Source organism: Salmo trutta, chromosome 28, assembly GCF_901001165.1.
Source record: "Salmo trutta chromosome 28, fSalTru1.1, whole genome shotgun sequence".
Taxonomy (NCBI): Eukaryota; Metazoa; Chordata; class Actinopteri; order Salmoniformes; family Salmonidae; genus Salmo; species Salmo trutta.
In genome coordinates this window covers 16,240,725-16,268,680 of record NC_042984.1, presented here as the reverse complement: position 1 = coordinate 16,268,680, position 27,956 = coordinate 16,240,725, and the positions used below count along the sequence as shown (strand labels likewise).

The window sequence follows — 27,956 nt, the reverse complement described above, 5'->3', positions numbered from 1 at the left end:
CCCCAAACCCTCCCATGACGCATGAACACTCACAGATCACATGTATTTAGAATCCTTACTGTAGCAGGGCCTCCTTCCTCAGGAACAATCGTTTTTTGGAACAATCATGTGTCATACACTGACTTTGTGTTCAACTGCATGGTCACTGTCTGTGAGAAGTGCGACATTCACCATATTGTGATAATAATGTATATTTTGAATTACATTTTGATCTTGTATTTGTTCTTTAGATTACACAATATATGTTGTTAATGAAAAAGAGGCCTATTGTCTATTCTGAAAAACATGTCCATCTCATGGTCTCCTCTAAATATTAGAATTCTGGAGGATGGGTTCCATGACTGGGACTGATTAGCCCTGATGTTATATGGCAGGAACTCTCCCAACTCCAAAGGCACTTCCTTTTTATTCAACTGCTCTCCTGACAGAACTACAAACTGCACACTCACAAAGGAAGCACTTCAAACAGTGGCTCTCAGGGAAACTAGAAGGTCCCACGCACTGCCTCACTGCTGCATGCTCCTCATGCTACGGCTGCTGCGACAGCGGCTGTGTGGTGCACATAGCACCAAAGGTTAGCTAAATAAATGAAGGCATTTCTTTACACCCACATCCCTTCCCAGTCCCCTTACCAGCCCTGGATATCATTTCTCCCATTAGATTCCTCCCCTGCATCTAGAGTTAGCGTTCCAAATGGCACTCTTTTCCCTACATAGTGCACTACTTTTGAGCCTATGTGTGGAAGGAACTGGAGGGGCTGTCAGGCAGGCTGTGGGTTGTCTGCCTGGCCTGCATGCCAGGGTATGTATGCGCACTGCCGCCACAGTAGAGCTCCCACAGATATAATCTGCTCTCCAAATCAAAGACTTCCAGACTTGGCAGCAGAACGTTAATGACTGCCATCTGGGCCTGAGAGAGAGGAGAGGCAGGCAGGTCTCAGGAAGCGCTGAGTGAAGGGTATTTACAGAAACAACTCTCTGTGTTTATGTGCTAAAAGACCAAGGCTGTACCGTAGCAACCAGAGTGGATCATCTTGCACTAGGTAGACGTTACTTAGCCCATTGCACACAGCTTGGAGAGATCCTTGAAGTCCCTCTTAGTTGTACTTAAATGCAAAAACGTTTTTGTTTAGCCATTGCTGTGGAAGAGGAATGAAAATTACCCCATAGATGCGATGCTTGGCAAAAACTAAGTATCTGACCTGCTAAAGCATATCAAATGAGTGCAAAAGATAGTTGTTATATCATGTTTAGAGTGTTTTGAGTAGAGTTTGAGCAATAGTTATTTATGCCAACAACTAATTCAATTATTATGCAGTGACAACAAGGCTGTTTTGTATCCTGAAATGACCAGATCAGAGAGCCACCAAAAGAGACACACTTCTGAAGCAGCATATTCTTCCCACTGAAGCCTGACGGAATTGAGCCCGTATTGAAATGGGCCTTTTGTGGCAGTTAAAAGCAGTGTAAGTGTTATGCAACAAACCCTGGAGCTTGAATGACTGACTGCCTGGCAGACTGGCTACCTGACTGACTGACTGACTGACTGACTGCTGGCTGGGAGGAAGCAGCCAAGACCAGAGGGAATCAAGCCTTTCACATTTGATATTTGAAAGCCACAGTAGAGCTAATGGTCTACTTCCCACATGTGTAAAAACATGCAGGCCATCAATTCTGCATGGCTGTTTTCACACGTTGGAGTTGGTCCATGTAGCACATGGGGATGTGTGAAACTTCCTCCTCAGTCTGAAGTGTCTAGCTTCTCCCGTGGCGCTGACTGGTAAGATGCTTCATGAGGCCAGTCGTGTGCTAGCAAGGCAGAGGTCCTGGGTTCCAGCCTCTGTGTGAGCCAAACAAGGAGGAAGTGGTACTCGCTAAGCAAGCAGTGTGACGTCCTTTACATCATCTGCATTTTGAGCTGAGATGGCTTCTTGTGTCGTGGTTTACCATTTACAATCCTCATCAATACAATTTCATATACAGTTGTCATATACTGAACAAAAATATAAATGCAACATGCAACAATTTCAAAGATTTTTTTTACTTGTGCAGAAAATTGGAGAGAAATAAGCTTTTTGTGCATATTTTTTATTTCAACTCATGGAACATGGGACCAACGCTTTACATGTTGCTTTTATATTTTTGTTTAGTGCATATTAAATGGGCTATTTAGTTTGATTGATGTAGCTTTTCTACACCTCTTCTGTTTTCATTGGTCAATGCTATTGACAAATTCTTCAGTTGTGTTCTTACCTCCTTGGTTTATAGATTACCAAGAAGCCAAATTATACGGTAAGCTCCAAAATGGGGAAAATCTCCTCATTGTGTACCCTCTATTTGGTCTCTATGGATACACCGTTGGACAACAGATGTGAGATTGTAGCCAAGGCACTCCAGTCCACATGTGTTTTGAGTGAGAGATTTGTGATGGTCACTCACATGTGTTTGTGTTTGCTGCATCACAACATTGGCAACGTACAGTAACATTTGTGCTGTTTCTCCTTCACTCAGATGTTAATTTGAGGTCGCACTCACACATTTGTAAAATGTTGTCTATCTGTGGCCTCACTTTCACTTATGAAGCAGTGCCCCATAGGCCTACATATCACATACAGCTGTAACTCACTGGTGCTGCTCTGCCTATAAACATGTGTAATGTAACAACAACACCTAACATTTATGTCCACAGTAGCTAACATGATAGCATGTAGGTGTATTTTCCTACTGTGAGTTATTATGACCTTATAGCACACTGTAATGAATACCACTTGTGTTTGTGGGTGAGTAATGAGTATTTATAAAGCTGAGATGTGTGGTGAGGCTCGAGAGAATAGTCAGTTGACAACTAGCCCCCCTGCCAGTTAATATGACCACTGGCGCTGCCTATAGCCCTGTCTGTCCAGGCTGTGTCCAACTTTGTGCATCCTTTCCTCCTCAGAGTTTGTCAGCAGAATGTGGCCATTGTAAACCATGTTCTGAGTTCCACCACTGACTCTTCAGTGGAGCTGGCTGGCCTTCAGGCATTGAGGTGTGTGATTTTGGCTCCTCCTTCCCCCTTTCAGTAAACACCTGAGGCCAGTGTGATGTGAGGCTGCCTTGATGCTGACAGCCTGACGGCCTTTTGGTCATTGACTCTTAAGTTCTGACGGAGTCAAGGTCACTGACCTTTGACTTTAGCTATGTTGTGTGTGTGTCTGTCTTTGAGAGAGTTTAATGATTTTATACATAACTGTGAGGAACCGTGACTGTGTCAGATTTCAGGATATGGCCTGCGATGGAGGAATGGTGAGCATGTGGCACAATGTCCCGCTCTGTGAAAGATGGCAACTCTACCCTGAGGATACATTTTGTATAATTTGTATGTAAAAAAGAGAAAAAAACGTGTTCTCAGAGAGCATCTCAATGACTATATGAGTTCATGGCTTACATTATGCAAAATCTGAAATGCCATTCTGACTGGTCAGTAGTTAAATTAGCAAACACATTCCATTATGATGGAATTACATTGCATTACTGTTTTTATCTGATTTTATACCCATGTAATCACAGGGTGTACTGTCCATTTTGGGGCTATTCAGTTTAGTAAGGCTACTTTGCGTGCATCGTTTTCTTACATGAATTGTTTTCAATCAGTCCCAAATTGACTGTAGTTACATTACAGGAACAAGCCTCTCCTCTCACAAAACAACAGTGTGAAAGGGAATTACAGTACAGTGAGATTCGCTAACCTCAAGTTCTTAGTGTTCTTCAAGAGAAACACACTTGTTGCTGCAAAGAAAATCCCTGGATTTTTCCAGTGGACCTTTCTAGGAGAATCAGTCACTAATGCTGCTTGGAAAGAATATAGCCAAAGTGTTCCTCAGAATGCAAACTGAAGCACACCTGTTGGAAAGCATGAAGTGGGTATTTTTAAACGTTTAAGATGGCCGTCATCCAATATCTTTATAAGTGGAGCACTGTTCTTGCCCACCTCAGGGGTTGATGTTATCGCTATGATGTTGGAGTGGAGACATGACACATGTTGAGAAACCTATCCTATTGGTCTGTATAGAAGACAAGACGTTTGTTGAATGTTGCTCTCATTTTACCCTTGCCACCTATTTGAAATACCGTCTTTTTTAAACTCCGGGTCGTTCTCATAGTAACAACAAGAAGTTCAGCTGATCATGCCATTTCTTTCTTTCTCTAGTCCTTCTGGAAGATCTGTTGCGGTGACAGCTGCTCTGAGCTGGAAGGGATTCCTTCCTGCTGCATGGTCTAGTTGCTTCTGTTCTATTTCATACTGACCAACTTCTTCCATTTGGAACCTGTGTCAGTGAGCCTCCCAAAATACCCTGACCTTGGTCAACGGGGGAAGTCATTGATGTCAGAGTCAATCTTCCCATCAGATGCATCCGTCTGCACAGCCATGACTGTCACTGATACCAACAGTCGTGGGAATTGTGGTGAAACTGTATTAAATTGTGAAGCATAGAGTTTAAGTGCATAGATGAGATATAGTGCTGACAAATGACAGACTGTTTTGTTTCTCCCATGGGTGACCCCACAGGGTTTTTTCTAGATCCAAATGGGTGTGTAAATGGGTGTGGTCACCACTGCTTTTTTTGTGTGCAATTTGATCATTTTTAAGACAATTTTCTGCAATTCACCATGGAGCTAAGATACAGTTTTTGAAGTTTATTTTCTGCAATTTTACACATTTTGCCATGGAGCTGAGGGAAAATATTTCGGTTTTAAAGCTAATTTCCAGGGATTCTCCATATTCTGCCATGGAGCTGAGAGAACTTTGCCATTTTAAAGATAATTTCCTGCAGTTCTATGCATTTTGCCAATCCTGTGTTATTTTGCTCAAACTCAAAAACAAAATTGTTTGGGGAATTTTCAATTCCTCTTAGTATATATATATATATATATATATATATATACACACACATACAGTGAGGCAAAAAAGTATTTGATCCCCTGCTGATTTTGTACGTTTGCCCACTGACAAAGAAATGATCAGTCTATAATTTTAATGGTAGATTTATTTGAACAGTGAGACAGAATAACAACCAAAAAATCCAGAAAAACGCATGTCAAAAATGTTATAAAATGATTTACATTTTAATGAGGGAAATAAGTATTTGACCCCTCTACAAAACCCCTCTGCAAAACATGACTTAGTACTTGGTGGCAAAACACTTGTTGGCAATCAGAGGTCAGAAGTTTCTTGTAGTTGGCCACCAGGTTTGCACACATCTCAGGAGGGATTTTGTCCCACTCCTCTTTGCAGATCTTCTCCAAGTCATTAAGGTTTCGAGGCTGACGTTTGGCAACTCGAACCTTCAGCTCCCTCCATAGATTTTCTATGGGATTAAGGTCTGGAGACTGGCTAGGCCACTCCAGGACCTTAACCTGTTGGGGATAGGGGGCAGTATTTGCACGGCCGGATAAAAAATGTACCCGATTTAATCTGGTTACTACTCCTGCCCAATAACTAGAATATGCATATAAGTTTGATTTGGATAGAAAACACCCTAAAGTTTCTAAAACTGTTTGAATGGTGTCTGTGAGTATAACAGAACTCATTTGGCAGGCCAAAACCTGAGAAGATTCCAAACAGGAAGCGCTCTCTCTGACCATTTCATGGCCTTCTTGATCATCTCTAACCAAAACAGGGGATCTTTGGCATGATGTGACATTTTCTAACGCTCCCATAGGCTCTCAGAAGGCGCCAGAAAGCTGAATGGTGGCTTTGCAGGCCATGGCTGAAAAACATTAGCGCATTTTGTAAGTGGTCGATCTGAGGACAATGAGACTGAAGGCGCGTGCCCGAGCTGACACCATGTTTACTTTCTCTCTCTTTGAACGAAAACAACCACTCCCGGTCGGAATATTATCGCTTTTTTACGAGAAAAATGGCATAAAAGTTGATTTTAAACAGCGGTTGACATGCTTCAAAGTACGGTAATGGAATATTTAGATTTTTTTTTGTCATGAAACGCGTCGGGCGCGTCACCCTTATTTACCCTTCGGATAGTGTCTTGAACGCACGAACAAAACGCCGCTATTTGGATATAACTATGGATTATTTGGGACCAAACCAACATTTGTTATTGAAGTAGAAGTACTGGTAGTGCATTCTGACGAAGAACACCAAAGGTAATCAAACTTTTCTAATAGTAAATCGGAGTTTGGTGAGTACCACACTTTGTGGGTGTCAAAATAGCTAGCCTGTGATGGCTGGGCTATCTACTCAGAATATTGTAAAATGTGCTTTCACCGAAAAGCTATTTTAAAATCGGACATAGCGAGTGCATAAAGGAGTTCTGTATCTATAATTCTTAAAATAATTATGTTTTTTGTGAACGTTTATCGTGAGTAATTTAGTAAATTCACCGGAAGTGTTCGGTGGGAATGCTAGTCACATGCTAGTCACATGCTAATGTAAAAAGCTGGTTTTTGATATAAATATGAACTTGATTGAACAAAACATGCATGTATTGTATAACATAATGTCCTAGGATTGTCATCTGATGAAGATCATCAAAGGTTAGTGCTGCATTTAGCTGTGGTTTGGGTTTATGTGACATTATATGCTAGCTTGAAAAATGGGTGTCTGATTATTTCTGGCTGGGTACTCTGCTGACATAATCTAATGTTTTGCTTTCGTTGTAAAGCCTTTTTGAAATCGGACAGTGGGGTTAGATTAACGAGAGTTGTCTTTAAAATGGTGTAAAATAGTCATATGTTTGAGAAAGTGAAGTAATAGCATTTCTAAGGTATTTGAATAACACGCCACGGGATTCCACTGGCTGTTGAGTAGGTGGGATGCAAGCGTCCCACTGGCCCAGAGAGGTTCATGTGCTTCTTCTTGAGCCACTCTTTTGTTGCCTTGGCCGTGTGTTTTGGGTCATTGTCATGCTGGAATACCCATCCACGACCCATTTTCAATGCCCTGGCTGAGGGAAGGAGGTTCTCACCCAAGATTTCACGGTACATGGCCCCGTCCATCGTCCCTTTGATGCGGTGAAGTTGTCCTGTCCCCTTAGCAGAAAAACACCCCCAAAGCATAATGTTTCCACCTCCATGTTTGACGATGGGGATGGTGTTCTTGGGGTCATAGGCAGCATTCCTCCTCCTCCAAACACGGCGAGTTGAGTTGATGCCAAAGAGCTCCATTTTGGTCTCATCTGACCACAACACTTTCACCCAGTTGGCCTCTGAATCATTCAAATGTTCATTGGCAAACTTCAAACGGGCTTTCTTGAGCAGGGGGAACTTCATATGTGCTTTCTTGAGCAGGGGGACCTTGCGGGCGCTGCAGAATTTCAATCCTTCACGGCGTAGTGTGTTACCAATTGTTTTCTTGGTGACTATGGTCTCAGCTGCCTTGAGATAATTGACAAGATCCTACCGTGTAGTTCTGGGCTGATTCCTCACGATCATTGCAACTCCACGAGGTGAGATCTTTCATGGAGCCCCAGGCCGAGGGAGATTGACAGTTATTTTGTGTTTCTTCCATTTGCGAATAATCGCACTAACTGTTGTCACCTTCTCACCAAGCTGCTTGGCGATGGTTTTGTAGCCCATTCCAGCCTTGTGTAGGTCTACAATCTTGTCCATGACATCCTTGGAGAGCTCTTTGGTCTTGGCCATGGTGGAGAGTTTGGAATCTGACTGATTGATTGCTTCTGTGGACAGGTGTCTTTTATACAGGTAACAAACTGAGATTAGGAACACTCGCTTTAAGAGTGTGCTCCTAATCTCAGCTCGTTACCTGTATAAAAGACACCTGGGAGCCAGAAATCTTTCTGATTGAGAGGGGGTCAAATACTTATTTCCCTCATTAAAATGCAAATCAATTTATAACATTTTTGACATTCGTTTTTCTGGATTTTTTTGTTGTTATTCTGTCTCTCACTGTTCAAATAAACCTACCATTAAAATTATAGACTGATCATTCTTTGTCAGTGGGTGTAATGGTCGTCGTTGGAAAGAGAAGTGGACCAAAGCGCAGCGTGGTAAGTGCTCATGATTATTTATAATCACAACACACTCCAACAAAATAACAAAAGGCGGAAAACGTACAGTTCTGTCAGGCAACAGAGGCTAAACAGAAAACATCCTCCCACAAACACAGGAAGAAAACAGGCTGCCTAAGTATGATTCCCAATCAGAGACAACGATAGGCAGCTGCCTCTGATTGGGAACCACACTCTGCCCAAAAACAAAGAAACAGAAAACATAGATTTTCCCACCGAGTCACACCCTGACCTAACCAAACATGGAGAATAATAAGGATCTCTACGGTCAGGGCGTGACAGTGGGCAAACGTACAAAATCAGCAGGGGATCAAATACTTTTTTCCCTCACTATATATATATATATCACACACACACACACACACACACACACGGAAGTTTACATACACCTTAGCCAAATACATTTAAACTCAGATTTTCACAATTCCTGACATTTAATCCTAGTAAAAAATCCCTGTTTTAGGTCAGTTAGGATCACCACTTTATTTTAAGAATGTGAAATGTCAGAATAATAGTAGAGAGTGATTTATTTCAGCTTTTATTTCTTTCATCACATTCTCAGTAGGTCAGAAGTTTACATACACTCAATTAGTATTTGGTAGCATTGCCTTTAAATTGTTTAACTTGGGTGAAACGTTTCGGGTAGCCTTCCACAAGCTTCCCACAATAAGTTGGGTGAATTTTGGCCCATTCCTCCTGACAGAGCTGGTGTAACTGAGTCAGGTTTGTAGGCCTCCTTGCTCGCACACGCTTTTTCAGTTCTGCCCACACATTTTCTATAGGATTGAGGTCATCAGGGCTTTGTGATGGCCACTCCAATACCTTGACTTTGTTGTCCTTAAGCCATTTTGCCACAACTTTGAAAGTATGCTTGGGGTCATTGTCCATTTGGAAGACCCATTTGTGACCAAGCTTTAACTTCCTGACTGATGTCTTGAGATGTTGCTTCAATATATCCACATAATTTTCCTTTCCTCATGATGCCATCTATTTTGTGAAGTGCACCAGTCCCTCCTGCAGCAAAGCACCCCCACAACATGATGCTGCCACTCCCGTGCTTCAAGGTTGGGATGGTGTTCTCCGGCTTGCAAGCATCTCCCTTTTTCCTCCAAACATAACGATGGTCATTATGGCCAAACAGTTCTATTTTTGTTTCATCAGACCGGAGGACATTTCTCCAAAAAGTACGATCTTTGTCCCCATGTGCAGTTGCAAACCGTAGTCTGGCTTTTTCATGGCGGTTTTGGAGCAGTGGCTTCTTCCTTGCTGAGCTGACTTTCAGGTGTGTCGATATAGGACTCGTTTAATTGTGGATTTTGATACTTTTGTACCTGTTTCCTCCATTATCTTCACAAGGTCGTTTGCTGCTTTTCAGGGATTGATTTGAACTTTTCGCACCAAAGTACATTCATCTCTAGGAGACAGAACGCGTCTCCTTCCTGAGTTGTATGACGGCTGCGTGGTCCCATGGTGTTTATACTTGCGTACTATTGTTTTTACAGATGAACGTGGTACCTTCAGGCATTTGGAAATTGCTCCCAAGGATGAACCAGACTTGTGGAGGTCTACAATTTTTTTGTCTGAGGTCTTGGCTGATTTTCCCATGATGTCATGCAAAGAGGCCCTGAGTTTGAAGGTAGGCCTTGAAATACATCCACAGGTACACCTCCAATTGACTCAAATTATGTCAATTAGCCTATCAGAGGCTTCTAAAGCCATGACATCATTTTCTGGAAATTTCCAAGCTGTTTAAAGGCACAGTCAACTTAGTGTATGTAAACCTCTGACCCACTGGAATTGTGATACAGTAAATTATAAGTGAAATAATCTGTCTGTAAACAATTGTAGGAAAAATTACCTGTCATGCACAAAGTAGATGTCCTAACCGACTTGCCAAAACTATAGTTTGTAAACAAGAAATTTGTGGAGTGGTTGAAAAACAACCTAAGTGTATGTAAACTTCAACTATCTATCTATATATATATATATATATATATAGATAGATAGATAGATAGATAGATAGATAGATAGATAGATAGATAGATAGTTGAATATATATATATATACCCACCACCGGTCAAAAGTTTTAGAACACCTACTAATTCAAGGTTTTCTTTATTGTCACTATTTTCTGCATTGTATAATAATAGTGAAGACGTCAAAACTATAAAATAACACGTGGAATCAAACAAAAACAAAAAAATATATATTTTATGTTTGAGATATTACAAATAGCCACCCTTTGCCTTGGTGACAGCTTTGCACACGCTTGGCTTTCTCTCATTCAGCTTCACATGGAATTATTTTCCAGCAGTCTTGAAGGAGTTCCCACATATGCTGAGCACTTGTTGGCTGCTTTTCCTTCACTCTGCGGTCCGACTCATCCCAAACCATCTCAATTGGGTTAAAGTTGGAGGATTGTGGAGGCCTGGTCATCTGATGCAGCACTCCATCACTCTCCTTCTTGATAAAATAGCCCTTACACAGCCTGGAGGTGTGTTGGGTCACTGTTTTGTTGAAAAACAAATGATAGTCCCACTAAGCCCAAACGAGATGGACTGGCGTATCGCTGCAGAATGCTGTAAGTGTGCCTTGAATTCTAAGTAAATCCCTGACAGTGTCACCAGCAAAGAACCCCCACGCCATAACACCTTCTCCATGCTTTACAGTGGGAAATACACATGCGGAGATCATCCGTTCACCCACACGCATCACAAAGACACATCGGTTGGAACCAACAATCTCCAATTTGGACTACAGACCAAAGGACACATTTTCACCGATCTAATGTCCATTGCTCATGTTTCTTGGCACAAGCAAGTCTCTTCTTCTTGTTGGTGTCCTTTAGTAGTGGTTTCTTTGCAGCAATTCAACCATAAAGGCCTGATTCACACAGTCTCCTCTGAACAGTTGATGTTGAGATGTGTCTGTTACTTGAACTCTGTGACGCATTTATTTGGGCTGCAATTTCTGAGGCTTGTAACTCTAAGGAAATTATCCTCTGCAGCAGAGGTAATTCTGGGTCTTCCATTCCTGTGGCGGTCCTCACGAGAGCCAGTTTCATCATAGCACTTGATGGTTTTTGCGACAGCACTTGAAGAAACTTTCAAAGTTCTTGACATTTTCCGTATTGACTGACCTTCATGTCTTAAAGTGATGATGGACTGTCTTTTCTCTTTTATTTGAGCTGTTCTTGCCATTATATGGACTTGGTATCAGTAATCAAGGTAAGACCCAGATGCAGACACATCAAATTGACAATGGTTTAATATTCCAACAGGGGCAGGCAAAAGACACGTCAAGGCAGGCAGGGGTCAGTAATTCAGAGGTGGGGCAAAGATACAGGTTGGCAGGCAGGCTCAGGCAGAGTGGTCAGGCAGGTGGGCTCAGAGTCAGGACAGGCAAGGGTCAAAACCAGGAGGGGGAGAAAAAGAGACTGGGAAAAGCAGGAGCTGATATCAAAAACGCTGGTTGACTTGACGAACAAGACGAAAAGAGAACACCAGTATAAATACACAGGGGATAATGGGGAAGATGGGCGACACCTGGAGGGGGTGGAGACAATCACAAGGACAGGTGAAACATATCGGGGTGTGACACTTGGTCTTTTACTAAATAGGGCTATCTTCTGTGTACCCCTCCCCCACTTGTCACAACACAATTGATTGGCTCAAACGCATTAAGAAGGGGAAAAAAACGTCCGCAAATTAACTTTTAAGAAGGCTCACCTGTTAATTGAAATGCATTCCAGCTGACTACCTCATGAAGCTAGTTGAGAGAATGCCAATAGTGGGCAAAGCTGGCATCAAGGAAAAGGGTTGGCTATTTGAAGATCTCAAATATAAAATATATTTTGATTTGTTTGAAACTTTTTTGGTTACTACATGATTCCATATGTGTTATTTCATAGTTTTGATGTTTTCACTATTCTACAATGTAGAAAATTGTAAAAAATTAAGAAAAACCCATGAATGTGTAAGTGTTCTAAAACTTTTGATATATATATATATATATATATATATATACACACACACACACACACACACACTACCTGTCAAAAGTTTTAGAACACCTACTCATTAAAAAAAAAAAATATATATATATATGTAATTTTAAACATTTATTTGTTGTTATTTTTTTTGTACTTTGGCGTCCTGGAAAAATTGTTAGGTGGCCCGCCCAAGGGTTTCTATTGCAGAAAAATCCCTGCCCCATTTTGAGTCCCAAATTAGACAAATTGCCGTTTTGGCTCTGCTGCCTTCATTTGCTCCCTTTCGCCTCTGTTCGTTTTTGGGGCTGTTTCAGCTCACTGGGCAGGCCTACAGGCATCCTCACCATTGAGGGTGTCAGTGATGCTGTGCAGCGGAGTGGAGCTGACCACTCCAGGTGATGAAAACAAGTGACAAGGATTAAGTCAGCAGTTGACAATTTCTCTCTCCTAATCAGGGATTAGCCGACATTCTCCCTCTCCCCCTCTCTGCTCAGGAGAGGAGAACGTCAAGGTGTTTCATCTCACCTCCAAGCAAACACATCCTGCTCGGTTGGTGTGATGTCTCCTTGGTGAGGAATTGAATTCAAATCAATCTATAAACACATCAGCATTAAAGTTATTGAAGTAAAATCATTTGCTGTCCTGAACTTTCTTTCAGCATTTCCATCTATAGACAAACTCCCCCTCAGCTCACACTGTTGAGTTGTGTTCCTCTCTTTGAAAGGGGATGTCTTTACACTCAGCAGAGCCAAAGGGAATGTGTGATGATTGCAGAGGCTCTGTGATAGATCTCAGGATGAAGCAAGGACGGCTTCAGTCGCTCAACTGTTTTTCAGTAGGATGAGAGGCTTCTTTCTATATGGGGGAATCGGGTCTCTGATACAACCAAATACAGTATATGAACACTGGAGTCACAACAAAAGCTGTCCCATAAAGTTCAGAACAGAAACAATTTATTCTAGATATCTGGTGTATTATATCATTTGAACTGAAGCAGGTTATATGTAGAAATTATTCTGCAACATGTGTACTAATTATTTCCATCCACACCAATGTTACAAAGAAGTCCTTTAATTTCCTATTTGTTCTAGAGTTACTGGTATTATTTATCTTTTTAATGGTGGCTAATGATGAATCTCTGCTAATGGACTGGAGGAGTCTGGCTGCAGCATGCTTGAGTGGTTGGGGACACAGCACAGGGATGATGTCATCCTAGTCTTTGTGTTGGAGAGTAGGGGCTCTGCATGAGTCCTGGCTGTCCCTCTCATTTCTGTCTGATAGCAATACGCTGTTCACACACCTCCACACAAAGGGCCGTGGTGCAAGGCGCTGCATTCTGAATAGGGTGGTGTGTGTGTGTGTGTGTGTGTGTGTGTGTGTGGTAATCCACTTCTATAGGACATCCTGCAAGATGACAAAGAGACCTGGGATTTGGGCCAGCGGCCTAGCACAAACAGAAACCTGCCTTGCCTACGTTTAAGACTGTGTGAACAGTTTATTAAGTGCAGGAAAATCTAACTGCCAAACCGTATGACTGTCTCTCCTTTCCCTTTCAACTAAATCGCCCAGTATTGCCACAGGTTGTGCCGCATGCTGTGTTAACTTGAAGTCATTGAAACAGCACTATGGTAGAAGTGTTTCAGAGATACATGATACAGGGGCCCCCCGAGTGGCGCAGCAGTCTAAGACACTGCATCGCAGAGGCCTCACTACAGACCCGAATTCGAATCCGGGCTGTATCGTGACCGGGAGTCCCATAGGGCAGCGCACAATTGGCCCAGCGTGGTCTGCGTTAGGGGAGGGTTTGGCCAGGGGGGCTTTACTTGGCTCATCGCCCTCTAGGAACTCCTTGTGGCAGGCTGGGCGCCTGCAGGCTGACCACGGTCGTCAGGTGAATGTTTTCTCCGACACATTTGTGCCGGGGGGTGTTAAGAAGTGCGGTTTGGCGGCTCATGTTTCGGGGGACGCGTCACTCGAGCCAGTTGGGGAGTTGTAGTGATGAGACAAGATTGAAATTGGGGGTAAAATACAAAAAATACAAAAAAATAAGAGATCTATGATGCATAGAGTTATACAGACATTATTAGTACCATTACAGCTAGTGATGTGGGGAAATCGCAATGTTACATATCACAATGTTATTTTGGACAATATATATCAATCATTTGACTCCAAGTATTGAATACAAAAATATATTCTGCTTTGCAGAACAGAGGCAGAACAGGTGAGGCAGCTCTGTCTTGTCTCTCTTAGAGGAACACCATTGGACTAGGCTCTGGCCCTGTTCATGTAGGCCATGAATAAGTCATCTGCCAGCAGATGTTTGCCAGACCCGCTGAGAGGGGACTGAGAGAGGACTAGTTGGACTAGTGGGAGATTAGGTGACCTGCACTGTGCAGTAGGTCTAGTGCGAATGCCTCCACCAGATGCTCTATCCCAACATTCAATCAATCAGCTCTCTCTCTCAATTATAGCAGTTTTATAGTGATGATAACTAAGACCTTTGATATTGGTGTATTGATATCACATGTGACATGCTGAAACTATAAATGAGAGGGCCTTTGGCTTTGGATGTGACACAAAACTTGTGCTAAAACTCAATAAGGTTTGCATCTTCTTTGAGTTATGGAATGTGTCTGAAGTGGAATTACAACTCCTGTGCTCAACTGTTCAGAGATTGTATCACGCCCTGGACACAGCAGGGGTACGCTCCAGGTCTGTCAACATTGCCCACCCACTAGCACCTGCACGTCCCATTCCCTAGATTTATCACCTGGTGGATCAGGAAATGGGGTCTCCACTCCCTTAGTGGTCACTGATAGCAGAGGCGATTTCAAGCACAGACTAAAGTCTCAATACAGCCACAGGCCTGCTCTGAGAATTACTCAAATGACATTGATTCATCCAATAACTGTGTGTCATGAAAGGGGAACTATGTGAGGATGAAGTTGGGCTAGCTAAACATATCCAAGGACTCTCCCAGCAGTAAGAGAGAGAGAATCTTACTGTAGCTGGATGCGTTCTAGTCCACAGGAACTCTGTTGTTCTGGTTCTAGATCACATCTGTAACCCAGACCCCAGGCATCTGTTTCTGATTTGGCCCATCACATTCTCACTACCCTCTAGTCCGCCTCTCTTTCCTGCGAGGGGAGCAGGGGTGGCAGACTTCCCAGTCCTCATCCTTCACAGGGTCGGGCTGGAGCTGTGGAAGCGTCAGGAAATTAGGATTCTGAGTAAAGGCCAACAAGGGATATGGCAGGGATGTGCATCTTTCCCTTTCAAGATGATTCGATACGTATCAAGATACATGGGCTCTGATACAATACTGTATTGATATGTTTTAGTTTGAGTCAATTCGGTGCGATTCGGTTTGTTGCGTAAACACATTCATTTACTATTCTAAATTCAAATCTGCTGCTGATGGAGCTCATGAGCTGGGCCTCTCAGAGCTGGATCTGTCTGAGCTGACTTCTGTGTTTGTGTGTGAGTTATGTATGTCTATGTCGGCACCTGATCTGAGCTATAAGGGGGACTAGGCATCTACCACCCCACTACCACTATTAGATTAGGAGGGGCAATGTAGCCTATGTAGCTGTTTTTTTTTGTCCCCCCACTTTGGTTCTGAAATCAGCATCACCCACGAATGAACTTGTCATTTTTGGAGATGAAGTGTTTGAGCTAGTAATGTACCTAGTAAAAAATCGAATGGTTTTGACCGCTTGGAAGTTTTTAGTGAGCTTTTCTCCTCCTGCTTTGGCCATGCAGTGTGCCTCGCAAAGTGATGGATGTCCTCACTATGAAATTAGCAACTTTATCCCGTATATCTAAAAATGTCCATATACACTAATTGTTTAAAGCAAAACTACCAAAACTATTATTGATTGCGATCATGAACAATTGAAATAAAATCTATTGTAAGCTCCATTCAGCAGGTGGCATTTTCAACAGCGCATAGATAACAATAACCTAACAAATTACAGGTTGTCACTCAACTAATAAAGCCTAATTTCGCTCAAGACATTTTAGCATTTGAATGCTGAAGGTTCTGCGCAGATGTGCAAGATCAGGAACAAGCCGACTACTTCGCGTTGGCTACTGATATTCCCTGGGGTTGTTCGGCATGCAAAATGACTTCTAGATCAATCTCAGGAGAGGACACATCAGTTATAAAAGATTAGGTATTTTCGGGAGGTAGAAAGAAAGTAATATGAGCATAAACGTTTAGTGAATGGCTGATTCGTAACGTTTTAATCAATTTTCGGACTGAGGCATGCTACATTTGGATCAGTTTGGGGTCCGTGGATCGATGCAGTCATATATTAAAGATTTGAATCAGCAACTGATGCGTATCATTGAGTCGTTACATCCCTAGGATATGGCCCGTGGTGAGGTGGCTGACCTGGACCTCTAATGCCCAGTAACGGAGCCTCCTCTCTGGCGACTGATTCACTTCTGGATCCTGGCACTGGATCACATGTTCAACAACACGAAAGATCTTTGTTAACCTTTTGTTAAATTAGATATATTGGATGACCATCACACTATACTAATGTTTACTTGTTTATTGTGTCTTCATTGGCTGAGTGTCAGCTTTCTCTTTCAGTGAAGTCATTAGCCTAGCTGTTGTTGATGCTCTGTAATGGCCTAGTCTCTAGAGGCTGTGGTTTGTAGTGGAGACCAATGAGCTGTGACTGACTGAAGCCGCTCTGTTTGTAAACTGCTGCTGCTCTGCTCCTTGTTCATTTAGGCTCCATTGAGACGAGATGGAATGCTACAGAGAGATACTCAATGCCATTTGTCAGCATTGTTAAACTAAGGAAATTGATCTTCTCATTATTGAGATACCAAGTGTCCAGGTAGTTGGTGGTATTGTGAAGGTACAGTGGTTCCTCCTTTAAAGGTTGTGAGCTTGCACCGCGAGACTTAGAGGTACCCAGCGTCACGGCTTCATTGATCCAGACTAGAGGTCGACCGACTATGATTTTTCAATGCCGATACCGATTATTGGAGGACCAAAAAAGTCGCTACCGATTAATCGGCTGTTTTTTTCTTTTTTATTAATTTTTTAAAATGTATTTGTAATAATGAAAATTACAACAATACTGAATGAACACTTTTATTTTAACTTAATATAATACATCAATAAAATCAATTTAGCCTCAAATAAATAATGAAACATGTTCAATTTGGTTTAAATAATGCAAAAACAAAGAGTTGGAGAAGAAAGTAAAAGTGCAATATGTGCCATGTAAAAAAGCTAACATTTAAGTTCCTTGCTCAGAACATGAGAACATATGAAAGCTGGTGGTTCCTTTTAACATGAGTCTTCAATATTCCCAGGTAAGAAGTTTTAGGTTGTAGTTATTATAGGAATTATAGGACTATTTCTCTCTATACCATTTGTATTTCATATACCTTTGACTATTGGATGTTCTTTAGTTTAGCTTCGGTCCCTCTCCTCGCCCCTACCTGGGCTTGAACCAGGAACACATCGACAACAGCCACCCTCGAAGCATCGTTACCCATCGCTCCACAAAAGCCGTGGCCCTTGCAGAGCAAGGGGAACAACTACTTCAAGGTCTCAGAGCGACTGACGTCACCAATTGAAACGCTATTAGCGCACACCCCGCTAACTAGCTAGCCATTTCACATCGGTTACACCAGCCTAATCTCGGGAGTTGATAGGCTTGAAGTCATAAACAGCTCAATGCTTGAAGCACAGCGAAGAGCTGCTGGCAAACGCACTAAAGTGCTGTTTGAATGAATGCTTACGAGCCTGCTGCTGCCTACCACCGCTCAGTCAGACTGCTCTATCAAATATCAAATCATAGACTTAATTATAATAACACACAGAAATACGAGCCTTAGGTCATTAATATGGTCAAATCCGGAAACTATCATTTGGAAAACAAAACGTTTATTCTTTCAGTGAAATACGGAATCGTTCCGTATTTTATCTAACTGGTGGCATCCATAAGTCTAAATATTCCTGTTACATTGCACAACCTTCAATGTTATGTAATAATTATGTAAAATTCTGGCAAATTAGTTCGCAACGAGCCAGGCGGCCCGAACTGTTGCATATACCCTGACTCTGCGTGCAATGAACGCAAGAGAAGTGACACAATTTCCCTAGTTTAATATTGCATGCTAACCTGGATTTCTTTTAACTAAATATGCAGGTTTAAAAAAATATACTTCTGTGTGTTGATTTTAAGAAAGGCATTGATGTTTATGGTTAGGTACATTCGTGCAACGATTGTGCTTTTTTGGCAAATGTGCTTTTGTTAAATCATCCCCGTTTGGCGAAGTTGGCTGTCTTTGTTAGGAAGAAATAGTCTTCAGATAGTTTGCAATGAGCCAGGTGGCCCAAACTGCTGCATATACCCTGACTCTGTTGCACAGAACGCATTAGAAGTGACACAATTTCCCTAGTTAAAAGAAATTCATGTTAGCAGGCAATATTAACTAAATATGCAGGTTTAAAAATATATACTTGTGTATTGATTTTAAGAAAGGCATTGATGTTTATTGTTAGGTACACATTGGTGCAACGACAGTGCTTTTTTCGCGAATGCGCTTGTTTAAATCACCCGTTTGGCGAAGTAGGCTATGATTCAATGATAAATTAACAGGCACCGCATCGATTATATGCCATGCAGGACAAGCTAGATAAACTAGTAATATCATGAACCATGTGTAGTTAACTAGTGATTATGTTAAGATTGATTGTTTTTGATAAGATACGTTTAATTCTAGCTTGCACCTTACCTTGGCTCCTTGCTGCACTCGCATAACAGGTTGTCAGCCTGCCACGCAGTCTCCTCGTGGAGTGCAATGTAATCGGCCACGATCGGTGTCCAAAAATGCCAATTACCGATTGGTATGAAAACCAGAAATCGGCCCTAATTAATCGGTCATTCCGATTAATCGGTCGACCTCTACTACAGACCACCGCAAGAGGGAGTTAGAGCACTCATTATGCATTTGGGTTCCAAGGTTTTTATATGACCAATCACATTGAGTGGTTCCAATGACGAATTTGACGTGAGCCACCCGTCCCTGGGGCTTTCTTGAACAAAAATGGCTGACAAAACATTACGGTGGAATCAAATGTAAGTAGTTATAACATCATAATGACATAACGAGTCAAGCAAAACATTTACAATTGAGAGGAATATGTTAGTTAATGTAGAGACAAACGTTTGTCCATATTTTTTTGTCATAAAGTTAATTTACGAAAATCGCTATTTAGCAAGTTAGCTGACTAGCTAACATTAGCCAGCTAGCTAGCTAGTGTTATGACAGGAAAATGGATTTGTAATTTGTGTTGTTTAATGTTTTAGGGACTCCTGAGAGAACCAGCAAACCAGGCTGTCGTCTTGTGAAACAGTGGATGTAAAGAATCTAGCTAGCTAAAGCATTTACTGCAAATTGAATGTACAATTGTGTAAGCTTGCCTTGCAATGCAGCTAAAGTAACATAGCTAGCTAACTATTTACTTGCTTATTGTGTAGTGGAGGATAAAAATAACTGTATGCCTATGGATGTGTAGCTAGCTACAGTATGAGGCCATTCTGTGTATGGACCCTAAAACGTTTGGTATGAATATTAGTTCAGAACGTATCTATGAACCTCAGCTATCATAGTTGTTCTATCAATTTCAAGTCTGAATGGCATTAATGAAGCCTATGGATAGAGTAGAATATAATAACTTTATTGTGCCAAGGATGCAAGTCCTATATACATGTACTGTAGTTATTACCACGCATGAGATCCCCACATTGTAGCCTGTACATTGAATATATTCACTGATCATGTACTCTTCCTTGGCAAATAAACGTGCGGTTCAGGTATGAATCTCTGAGACATTCTTTTTCAGTCATATCAAACTCCATTATTTGAATGATGCTGTGTTTGCATGTATGAATTACAATTATACACTTCAACAGTGTTTACCACTTCTGCTCCTGGGACATCAATGATTACACATTGTAAGTATGCAATAGACTAGAAACATGATTGATTTGTAATTCATATATACAGAAAAAAACTATGCATATCTAAATCCCTTCATCTGCATTAATCTGAGGACACAGGATAGTATTTAAATGAGATGCTTAATTTCAACCAGTGGAGAATGTGAAATGCTTTATTGAAAGAAGTTCATTATCCAGGTGTTATAAATACATAATACATGCTTTATAATTGGAATATTATAAATACAAGTTCAATCTGTACTTCAATGTGCATTATAAAACGAGGAAGAAAGACGAGGTGGGGAGAGAGGTGTAGAAGACAAAGGGAAAGAGGTAAGAACAGCGGCAGACAGCATATGATTAATGAATTACAGTGCTACCCTAATATTCTCTCAGTTCTTCACAATTGCGGTGTCTCCTAACCAGCCTTGGGACCCCAGTTGGCCCGAAGGTTATGTTAACTTCTTTGGGATAGGGGGCAGTATTTTCACGTCCGGATGAAAAGCGTGCCCAGAGTAAACTGCCTGCTACTCAGGCCCAGAAGCTAGGATATGCATATTATAGTAGATTTGGATAGAAAACACTGAAGTTTCTAAAACTGTTTGAATGATGTCTGTGAGTATAACAGAACTCATATGGCAGGCGAAAACCTGAGAAAAATCCAACCAGGAAGTGGAAATCTGAGGTTTTGTAGTTTTTCAAGTGATTGCCTATCCAATATACAGTGTAAATTTGGTCAGATTGCACTTCCTAAGGCTTCCACTAGATGTCAACAGTCTTTATAATGTTGTTTCAGGCTTCTATTGTGAAAGGGGAGCGAATAAGACCAGTCACAGTAACTGCCTCAGGTGAAAGCCTTTAGTTTGGTCACGCGCGCAGCCGAGAGCACGAGCTCGGCCGTGAGCACGAGCTCCGTTCCCTTTCATTTCTAAAGACAAAGGAATTGTCCGGTTGGAATATTATTGAATATTTACGATAAAAACATCCTAAAGATTGATTCTATACATCGTTTGACATGTTTCTACAAACTGTAATGGAACTTTTTTGACTTTTCGTCTGGACTTAGTGCCCGCGCCTTGTGCATTTGGAATAGTGAAATAAACGCGCAAACAAAAAGGAGGTATGTGGACATAAAGATTAACTTTATCGAACAAATTGAACATTTATTATGGAACTGGGATTCCTGGGAGTGCATTCTGATGAAGATCATCAAAGGTAAGTGAATATTTATAACACTATTTCTGACTTTTGTTGACTCCACAACATGGCGGGTATCTGTATGGCTTTTGGTGGCTGAGTGCTGTACTCAGATTATCGCATGGTGTGCTTTCATCGTAAGGCTTTTTTTAAATCTGACACAGTGGTTGCATTAAGGAGAAGTTTATCTATAAGAGCGGGTGAGGTGGCGATGACTGGACTGGCTTCCTCGCTCACATCAAAACATACCTGCAGACGAGAGACAGATGGATAGAGCGAGAGCATGATTAAGCCTTTTTAAAAAAAAATTCTAACACAGTCAGTCATCAGGAGGTGAAATGCAAAACTGACATTGGATCATTAACTCTGGGACTACTACATCTCTGTCTGTATTTCAATGTAAAGCATCTCTTTAATAATACTTCCTGTTGACCCGACTAAGTGACCTCTCACCTATGATCATGCTGTGTCCTCTGTGTCAGCCAGTTCAGATGCGGAAGGGGTTCACCAAAACAGCTGATATAACCTAGAGGATTTAGGGAGAAGGGGGAGAGGGATGACGTGTAGAAGAGAGACTTATTGTGTGCGCGTGGTCTCACCTGGTGTCCGACACTAAGTGGCTACAGAGTACTTTATGCTGAAAAACAGACACATGAGGACAAACGATAGAAGATAATGTCAATAGAAGATACTGTATGTGACGCAGACACCTATCGGAGTGTACCTGAAACATTTAAATATAGAGGGTTATGTGTCTCACCACTTGGTTATTGCAAGGCTAACCCCCAGGGAAATCATGACTTGGCAGCAACAGATAGTCCAGTGAAAATGGCTGTGTTTATGTGATGTAAATCTTAAAATTAGCACCTGACATCTTAATTATTTTTTAAAATTAATGCATGTGAGACAGGTTCCATGTACAACAAGACAGGCAGAGATGAAGAGAGAAAAAAAAGAACACAAAACAGTTGAATTACCTCTGGTTATGGACACTTTTTCCAGAAATAATACTTGCACGGCCTGTTCCTTGGACAGTGAACATCTGGCAATATATACATTTTCAACCCCTTGATCAGCTCGCTCTCTGAAAGTAAAGAAAATAGATTATTTTTTGTAGATATGAAAATATATAACTGAGATATGGACCATTCAATCTAAAGCAGCAGATGTCATTTTCAGGATACGGCAATACAGCACAGAAAGCTTAACACCAGACTGGTATTGTGGTTGTTCATTAGATGATGTTGCAGGTATCATTGCATATTTTCCAATCTACACGCTGCAAAGACAACATTAACTCTTCGTTACAGACATATTGTGTTCTTTCATCCTTTTGTAAAAAAAGCTAGCCGTTACACTGTCATGAAATATGATTATATATTGACCATGAAACAAATATGATTAGTTAGATTAATTCAACTGAAAATGGCGAGAACAGGTGTTGGTAGCTAAATGCTTTTGGTTAGCTTGAGAAAAATCATGCAATTATTAATCATTCTACAGTATGTATGTAATATAGTAGAATGTTATGAACCGACATTGAATCGTAGGAGCTACATTTGAAGTCGGAAGTTTACATACACCAAGGTTGGAGTCATTAAAACTCGTTTTTCAACCACTCCACAAATTTCTTGTTAACAAACTATAGTTTTGGCAAGTCAGTTAGGACATCTACTTTGTGCATGACACAAGTAATTTTTCCAACAATTGTTTAGAGACAAATTATTTCACTTAGAAATCACTGTATCACAATTCCAGTGGGTCAGAAGTTTACATACACTAAGTTGACTGTGCCTTTAAACAACTTGGACATTTCCAGAAAATGATGTCATGGCTTTAGAAGCCTCTGATAGGCTAATTGACATAATTTGAGTCAATTGGAGGTGTACCTGTGGATGTATTTCAAGGCCTACCTTCAAACACAGTGCCTCTTTGCTTGACATCATGGGAAAATCAGCCAAGACCTCAGACAAAAAAATTGTAGACCTCTACAAGTCTGGTTCATCCTTGGGAGCAATTTCCAAATGCCTGAAGGTACCACGTTCATCTGTAAAAACAATAGTATGCAAGTATAAACACCATGGGACCACGCAGCCGTCATACAACTCAGGAAGGAGACTCGTTCTGTCTCCTAGAGATGAATGTACTTTGGTGCGAAAAGTGCAAATCAATCCCAGAACAACAGCAAAGGACATTGTGAAGATGCTGGAGGAAACAGGTACGAAGTATCTACAGTGAGGGAAAAAAGTATTTGATCCCCTGCTGATTTTGAAGGTTTGCCAACTGACAAAGAAATGATCAGTCTATAATTTAATGGTAGGTTTATTGGAATAGTGAGAGACAGAATAAAAACAAAACAATCCAGAAAAACGCATGACAAAAATGTTGTAAAATTATTTACATCTCATTGAGGGAAATAAGTATTTGACCCCTCTGCAAAACCCCTCTGCAAAACATGACTTAGTACTTGATCAAGTACTAAGATCATGTTTTGCAGAGGGGTCAAATACTTATTTCCCTCATTAAAATGCAAATCATTTTATTACATTTTTGACGTGTTTTTCTGGATTTTTTTTGTTGTTATTCTGTCTCTCACTATTCCAATAAACCTACCATTAAATTATAGACTGATCATTTCTTTGTCAGTTGGCAAACGTACAAAATCAGCAGGGGTCAAATACTTTTTTCCCTCACCGTATATCCAGAGTAAAACAAGTCCTATATTGACATAACCTGAAAGGCCGCTCAGCAAGGAAGAAGCCACTGCTCCAAAACTGCCATTAAAAAAGCCAGACTACGGTTTGCAACTGCACATGGGGACAAGGATTGCACTTTTTGGCGAAATGTCCCCTGGTCTGATGAAACAAAAATAGAACCGTTTGGCCATAATGACCATCGTTATGTTTGGAGGAAAAAAGGGGAGGCTTGCAAGCCGAAGATCACCATCCCAACCGTGAAGCACGGGGGTGGCAGTATCATGTTGTGGGGGTGCTTTGCTGCAGGAGGGACTGGAGGCACTTCACAAAATAGATGGCATCATGAGGAAAGAAAATGATGTGGATATATTGAAGCAACAACTCAAGACATCAGTCAGGAAGTTAAAGCTAGGTCGCAAATGGGTCTTCCAAATGGACAATGACCCCAAGCATACTTCCAAAGTTGTGGCAAAATGGCTTAAGGACAACAAAGTCAAGGTATTGGAGATGCCATCACAAAGCCCTGACCTCAATCCTATAGAAAATTTGTAGGCAGAACTGAAAAAGTATGTGCGAGTAAGTAGGCCTACACACCTGACTCAGTTACACCAGCTCTGTCAGGAGGAATGGGCCAAAATTCACCCAACTTATTGTGGGAAGCTTGTGGAAGACTACCTGAACCGTTTGACCCAAGTTAAACAATTTAAAGGCAACGCTACCAAATACTAAATGAGTGTATGTAAACTTCTGACCCACTGGGAATGTGATGAAAGAAATAAAAGCTGAAATAAATAATTCTCTCTACTATTATTCTGATATTTCACATTCTTAAAATAAAGTGGTGATCCTAAATGACCTAAGACAGGGAATTTTTACTAGGATTAAATGTCAGGAATTGTGAAAAACTGAGTTAAAACGTATTTGGCTAAGGTGTATGTAAACTTCTGACGTCAACTGTTACTACTAGCTATGTAAAAGTTGGACGGAAGAACGCCCAGTGCTGCTTACCTGAGAAGCCATCATCACACAGTCCTTCTTCGTAGATGTCTGCTATGACTTCCTTTGTGTCTGAAAAAAGTTGCTTTCAGAACAATTATTTTGATTGAAAAAAAATTAATTATATATATATATATATATGTATGTGTGTGTGTATATATATATACATATATGTTTTGCTCTCGACAAAAAGACACAAATGTACCTCCATAGCATATAACAATTTGCCTGTGAATAACCACACCTTCATCCAAACGTGCTACTGTATGCAGAATTCTTGACGCACAACCGAAAATGCTGCCATATCCTGCCAGCACCCCCCTCCTATCACAGACCAGATTTGCCCAAACGACCAAGGGGTAGCTTGCTACTCAATGTAATAAGATAATGACTTTTCAAATAAGTTACCTTACACGTTATGTTGGCTGACAATGTTTTGCTATGCTGTCCTTATGAAACACATAGCATATCATTACATCAGTATGTACCGGTATGTTAGCTAGCTACCAAACGTTAGTAGTTATACATCAAACTTGCCAATATATTAACTATAGGCTATCTAACTACCCAACGTTTATTGACTTGATTATTCCCGTCATTCTTAGCTTAGCTAAATGGTATAGTCGTTGTGCGTTTTCAATAGACATTCGGGTGCTTTAGTAAATTTTCTCTGGCTATCTATAGGCCGGACAATAGAACGAGTCAAAAATCACCCAAGGCTGAAAAACAGCTTAAGCTGGAACACTAGCACGAGCCCATATCAAATGAATGGAATCGAACGTTTGCAGAGCCTGTTTTGACTGGAGTGATGCTTAGAATTCCATTTCGCCTAAATGGCACACAAAAATGTATACTTTTTTATTTTACCACTACAATCTGTTCATCGGATGAAACTGGAAAAAATAACTTGTGTAGAAAGTAAACATTCAAACCTCGATGGTGTCAAACTGTGCTTATGTCTGCGTATTGAGAAAGTAGGGAAAAAATAAAAACTTCTAACTATTTCTGGTCAAGCGATCGATGACAAATGAGTTCGCTGCCCAGACTTACATAATTACAAAGAGGAGATTCTCCTGATTTTAAAATGGTGCCCGACCTGAAAAATATCAAAATATACACAGTGAGATATTTGCCGAAATAGACCGTCATGCCTCTCCATAGGAAAACAATGGGGGGAGCTCAGCGTTCCAAGGGAAAAAAGCATTTTGGGGCTAGCATTTGATGACAACCTAGCTACTTGCCCAGGCTTCCATAATTAGAAAGAGGAGATTCTCATGATTTAAAATGGCATCCGACTTGAAAAAATCTAAATATACACATTGTGAGATATTTGGCAAAATAGACAGACATGCCTATATTTACATTTTACATTTTAGTCATTTAGCAGACACTCTTATCCAGAGCAACTTACAGTACAGTAGTGAATGCATACATTTCATACATTTTTTTTCTCCGTACTGGTCCCCCGTGGGAATCGAACCCACAACCCTGGCGTTGCAAACACCATGCTCTACCAACTGAGCCACACGGGACCTGGGCTATATTTCCCCCATAGGAAACAATGGGAAGACCGCAGAGTTCCAATAATTTTTGTTGTTGTTTACATTTGAACTATAAAACAATGTGAGCAGGTCTCATTGCCAACAATAGCGACGCAGGCATTGTGACGTTGAACAATAAACTGGGAATAGAACGTTCGGAAGGCGAGTTGGTGCCACAGTGCTCAATAGAACTAAGCAGCTGGAAAATATGGTCATATTATGAAACCGGGCTCCACTGCGGATGCAATTAACACGTTTTTATCAGAAAAGAACGTTGTTAAAAATGTCATGTTTCCAGCCTACTTTCTACACGGATTTCAGAGCACTCTCGTCTGTGTACCAGAGCGCAGAATAATTAATTTACGAGCGCTCAACCCCCGTTGAATATGGCCGGTGTCAGTAAATGTTGGCAAAGCATAATTAAATTGTTTCCAGCAGCACAGTTACAGTCACCAACACTCTGGTTAACACGAAAACTGCCTTACCAGCTCTGCTAGGGCGAGTAAAATGATCAGAGTGGTCACATTTGTGTCTGGAAGTAGCTAGCAAGCTAGCCAATGTTAGCTTGGGTGCTTTACTGCTGTTGTAAGGCCAGAACGCTCAAATCAACCCTACTCCTCGGCCTGAACGTCCAATGTGCACTCCGTGAGCGAAACGGTCTGAATTTACAAACTGACGATCTGACAACGCTCTGAATTTATGAGCATCACGTTGTACAGTGCCATATTTTCTGTTCCATCCTAATGGAAATCCAGAGGGTTTTTAATTTTTCACAGAATAGAAACACCATAATATTAATCAAATTAATTAAGCAAGTACCAGTCAAAAGTATGGACACACCTACGATTCTAGGATTGTAGAATAATTGTGAACACATCACAACTATGAAATAACAGCAGTCTCCTGCGTTCCCTGCATTCTGTAGTACAGACATGGCCTGCTCTCCCTTATGTAAAGAATTAGGCACTTTCCCATGTTTACTACATTATGTATTGTAGACTGCACAGTAGCCTAATAAACAAATAAACACATTTTGTTAGTCCTACTCACGTTAGGTCTGCATATGCATAAATGGGGATCTTATAGGGTTATTGTGGAATTTTGCTGTTATTGTTTCCCAATCTTGTATTTCAAGCATTTTCTTGTCCCTTGAAAACTGTCATGTAAAAATCTTAATTTCCATTCAGTAATAAATTGGAAATGATAATCTACTATAATAATGGATGGCTCTTTGTAAGGACAGCTCTCTGAAACACAGAAGCCCAGTCTTTTGTCTATGTGAGCCACATCTCCAACTTCTAAGACAGGAAAGAGCTGAATGCTTCACACGTCTGGTATGTCTTTCTAGTGCGAGCCAAGCTGCATGTTTAGCCCACAAAAATGCTGGGAAGATTTCCAGTCCCAGGCCAACTCCGCTTCAGCCTCCGCAGTCAGCATTGACTGAACATCATAGTGGGTGTTTAGGAAGGGATATCAGTCACTGGGGTAAATCCTGTCGTTTCACTGAAATGTCAGAATTTTACTGAAATG

The 27,956-nt window shown here is 41.1% G+C and overlaps 1 protein-coding gene across 2 annotated transcripts in view; it reads left to right on the top strand.

Annotated features, from left to right (window-relative positions):
* The window catches only part of LOC115165613 (arf-GAP with coiled-coil, ANK repeat and PH domain-containing protein 3-like), a 108,629-nt gene that overhangs the window by 707 nt on the left and 79,966 nt on the right, over window positions 1-27,956 (top strand). The window lies entirely within an intron of this gene.